The 5,039-nt window shown below is 29.0% G+C and overlaps 1 long non-coding RNA gene across 1 annotated transcript in view; it reads right to left on the reverse strand.

Moving 5' to 3' along the window:
- Positions 1–1,773: 1,773 nt before the first annotated feature.
- LOC114073972 overlaps positions 1,774–5,039 on the reverse strand; it is a 7,832-nt gene continuing 4,566 nt past the window's right edge. The window contains exon 2 of the long non-coding RNA XR_003574441.1: positions 1,774–2,075. This is a non-coding gene — a long non-coding RNA (uncharacterized LOC114073972). The remainder of the gene's footprint in view (positions 2,076–5,039) is intronic.

Raw genomic sequence — 5,039 nt, forward strand, 5'->3', positions numbered from 1 at the left:
ATTTAACTACCAATTACCGAATCACCAAACTTGAAATTTGAGAATCGCAAACCAAAAATCGAACATCCACCCCCTACAAACACGTATACAAGTAATTGATAATAATAATAATATAGACATATTAATAAAATGATAAAATGACATAAATAGTCTATTAATTATAGGAGTAAGTCTAAAATGGTCCCTTAACTATACACTTAACAGATTTAGTCCTTAAACTATTCAAAATTTCTCAGCTTTAATCTCTTAACTATACACTTACCAATTTTAGTCCCTTAACTATAAACTTATCGATTTGTCATTTAAATATTCAATAACTTATCAAGTTTGATTTTTATTTTTTTCTAAATAAACAAATAGCTTAGGTTTATTTTAATAGAAATCTTCGTGAAATTAAATCTGTAATCCATTTTTAAGTTGATTCTCTGTCCCGACCTTTTTCTTCAAACTACTCTTATGAAAAGAACAATAACGTCAATTGAGGATAAAATTAAGCACTAAAATATGCTAATCAGTGACAATTTATTTAATTTACTCAAATTTCTTTACGTAAAATAAAGTGAATCGAATAATAAAATTTATCTGTTTAAAAAAGGTTTAAAAAATTGCAAATCCACCTTTTTATAACAAGTTTCGTTCAATGAAGTTGTTGGAGTACAAACTTTAAAGTTAACGGGTAATATTTTTTTTTTTTTACAATAAAGTTTAGCATATTCAAGTCATTAATAACAATAATATGCTTCATTTTTATTCTCCGTTAAGATAAAATTATGACTTATATTTTCTTTCTCGTGAATTTTATTTTAAATAGTTGTGGTTAAGGTTCTTCGCATAAGGTCAATTTGAAGAAAAGTTAACGAAGAGAGAAAAAACAAAAAAAGTTGCTAAAGGATTTACACTATGTTTGGATCATTGTATCGTATTGTATTGTTACCATACATACGATGTTTGGTTTGATTGTTACTTAAAACGTATTATATCGTATTGTCAAATTTCATTGTTATGTAACAATGAAAACCCCCATTTTATGAAACCAATGATTTGGTGTGTTCCCATTGTTACTTGATTTATTTTTCCAATTATATCCTTACTTAATATTTTATAATACTATATTACCTTTTACCCTATATTATTTAATCTCAGTTCCTACCCAACAACTACTACGTTGTTTCGTTCCTACTAGGTTTGATCGTCATTCTTCCTCTTTCTTCTTCTTCTTCTTTTTTTAATATTTCTTCCCTCTTTCTTTACTCTTATCTCTTTCAACATATTGTTTTATATGGGTTTTTTTTTTTTTTGCAAATTTTTACATTATACAAATACAAAAGTTATAGGTACTTAATTTTTATTCATAATCTTTTTTTACGTTGATTATTATTGTGTCGTGCTTTTTCCAGACTCATTATCTGTCACAATCAATCTTTTCAACAACTTTTTAGGCTACACCATAATTGTTTAAGTTGATAGTTTTTATTATTTGCATAAAGAATTTATTAGTAAACTGGTTGTCCAAAGGGTATCCAAAAAAGCTGAAGCAAATTTGACGGACCATTCGATTGTGCATATTTTCAATGTAATGGTTGGAAAAGAACAAAGCTTGCTTCATAGGGCATAGAGATCACATCTCAAGTATTAAGAATAGATGTATTCATAATCTAAATTATTAGTGTAAATGCAGCTCTATTAAATATGCATCAGTTTTATGAATTTTCTGGACTTGTTAGGAGAAAGGTGACCAACTATACTTTTTGATGGGTCAATACAAATCACAAGAAAGATAACCTACTAGATCAAATTCAGTAGAGAAAACATTATAACATGGATGAAGAGGATCAAAATCAAAGTTATGTCACCATTTAGAGCTTCATAGAAAAACATAAAAATTTCACCGTAGAACCCTCTAAATAACAACCAAACTCATGATTTTCATTTTTAAGTTCTTAAATTAAGCTTTCACATTCCTTATCCAGGCAAAAAAAGAGTTTCAATGCTTCCGATTTCCCATTATCAGCACCACTTTCAATCAAAAAATCCCGAAGACAGCTTCATTATAAAACAGAAAGCATGCGCCAGAACTTCAAAAAAAAATAACAACAATTAAAACATGACTGATGCATTGTCTATTTTTTTATGTCACCGTCTATTCATCTTTACAAATAAAAAAGGTAATCAACTTCAGTCTTTCACAACATGAAAAAACATCTCTTTAAGAATACTAATTATTGAATCAAAGCCTTAATCTTTTAAATAAGAACAATCAATAAGCACTCCGCTTTTCAAGTTTGATCATTTAATGGGTTGATGCATAATTTATAGGAAATACCACCTTTTAGATTACTATTACCATTACCCTTATAAATTTTACAAATCTCTAAAATTCCTCATTTTTATCTTAAGGCAAAAATGTCATTAATGTATTCGATCCTCCATTGATGGATTCGACCCTCTTTTTAATGTATCAACCCTTTGATTTTTTGACCATTAATGTATTCGGACCCTCTATTAATGTATCTGACCCTCTTTTTAATGTATCAGTGCATGTATTCGACCCTCTTTTTAATGTATCAGCGGTTTGATTTTTAGCGATTAATGTATCCGATCCTCTTTTTAATGTATCAACACTTATATTATTGTATCGCTTTGAGAGATTTCTGTAATTATAAACTTTTAAGGGATAAATTGTAATTTTGCCTTAAAAATATGTGATTTCTGTAGTTTGCCTTAATTTATGTATCTTGTGTAATTTTTATGTAAATTTATTTTTGTATGTATAATTTAATTGGTTGATATATCTTCCTTAATTTTATTATAGATGGTTGATCAAAATAATCGTGATAGTAGTTAAACAATGGGACAAGTAACCTCTTTAGCTTTATATGTTGCACTCTTAGTAGTAATTTGGTTTTGGACTTATGCATGTGAAATTGAAAAAGATCAGCGTACGATTACACATGATATAAGGCTTGAGAGAGAGCAAGTTAGAAATGAATTACTAAGTCATCTATTTTCAACTGGACTTTTTCGTAGTATTTTAAGAATGACCCCTTCAACTGGTAATGGTCTGTGTGAGATGTTAATTAGCGAAGGAGGTCTTTGACCAACACTTCGAGCTACAGTTGAGGAGCAAGTCGCAAAAATACTTTACTTGCGAGCATACAATGTGACAAATCATGAGTTGTCTTTTATTTTTCGACGATCTGGAGAGTCAATCAATTGTCATTTTAATGTTGTCCTACAAGCTATCTTGGGGTTATATGAAAAATTTATCTAACAACCCGATGGCTCTCATGTTCCTTTTGAAATTGCTTGCAACCAAAGATTCTACCCATATTTTAAGGTGAGCATAATTAAAATAGTAATTTACATTTTAGCTAATACCAAAATTGTTTGTATTTTAATTGATGATTATAATATCAGAATTTTATTGGTGCAATTGATGGAACACACATACGTATTAAAGTTTCACAATGTGAAGCACCAAAATATCGTGGGAGAAAAGATTGTCCAACACAAAATATACTAGCTCCATGCACATTTGATTTAAAATTCACATATATGTTAGCTGGGTGGGAAGGTACAACATCTGCTTTAAGAATCATGAAAGAAGCACTAAATAGACAAGATCCACTAACAAAATTCAAAGGTAAATATTATATATATTTATATAGGCATAGCTACATGTAATGAACAATAATTAATCTTTTATTTAAGTATGTTTAGGAAAATTCTACCTTGTTGATGTTGGAATCATGTTGAAAAGTGGACTTATTACGCCTTATAAGGGAGAACAACATCACTTGAAAGAGTATTCAAGAAATCCACCTTGAAATTCTCGTGAATTATATATTTGTGAAACGCTTCTTTATGTAACGCTATTGAACAAGCATTTGGAGTTCTTAAAAAGAGATTTCCTATAATTTCTAACTCAATAGAGTCATCGTATGGTATTGAAACTCAAAAGCTTATCATATCTGCATGTTTATTTTGCACAACTCTTTAAGAGGAGTAGATCCAAACGATGATTTACTTGCTCAAGTTGATGCAGAGCTTATGAATAATAATGATGTGCATGAAGACGTGAGTAATAAAAATTTTAGAAGAGGAAAGTTGATTCGAGATGGCATAGTAGCTGCCATGTGGAATAATTATCAAGATCAATTTTCTAGGAAAAATATAAAAATAATTTTTTGTATCACATTTATTTATTTGATGTTATTTGGAAGTGATTTTGTGAATTATTTTAGTGATAAAAATAATGTGTAGTGCATTTTACTTTATATTATAACTCTTCAATATTGTTGATGACATTTCTTTATTTAATTCTTATGAATATTTATTTTAATTTTGTAGTTATCAAGATGGCAAAAAAATTGAAGTCCTTTACTTCAACTGATACAAATATTTCAGACAATCTGATGAGAAACATTAAAAAATAATTTAGCAAATACTATGATACATTTTAAATGGGAATGAACGAATTTGCATGGAATCCCATCACAAATATGTGAAATGTCGAGCACGAAGTATGGGATCAATTAATTTAGGTATATTATGTTTATTAGTTTTGCTCTTATTTTTAATGTTCATCTTATTTCATTAGTTTTGCTCTTAATTTTAATGTTTATCTTATTTCCTTTAATATATATTGTACTTTTCATATGTAGGTTAAGCCTGAAGATGATGATTTGAGGATCAAATCTATTAGAAATTATGATAAGCTAATGATACTATATGGAAAGGATAGAGCTATTGGAAAGTAAGCTGAGACTAAGGCTGAGCAACGGGATGGGATGTACCCATACCGTGCCGATTCGTCCCGATTTGGTTGCCTACGGGACGGAACGGGACATCCTAAACTGGTACACAGAATAGAATGAAACCGAGGTTTGGTACCTGTGTACTGATATTGGTTTATCCTAGTTTATTCCGGGTCCGATCCGATTTCGATATGATTCTGATTAATTAATATTTATTAATTAATTTATACTATATATTTATAAATTATATTTTATATTAAATAATAATACCCCGCCCCTACC

This window comes from Solanum pennellii, chromosome 9, assembly GCF_001406875.1.
Source record: "Solanum pennellii chromosome 9, SPENNV200".
Classification (NCBI taxonomy): Eukaryota; Viridiplantae; Streptophyta; class Magnoliopsida; order Solanales; family Solanaceae; genus Solanum; species Solanum pennellii.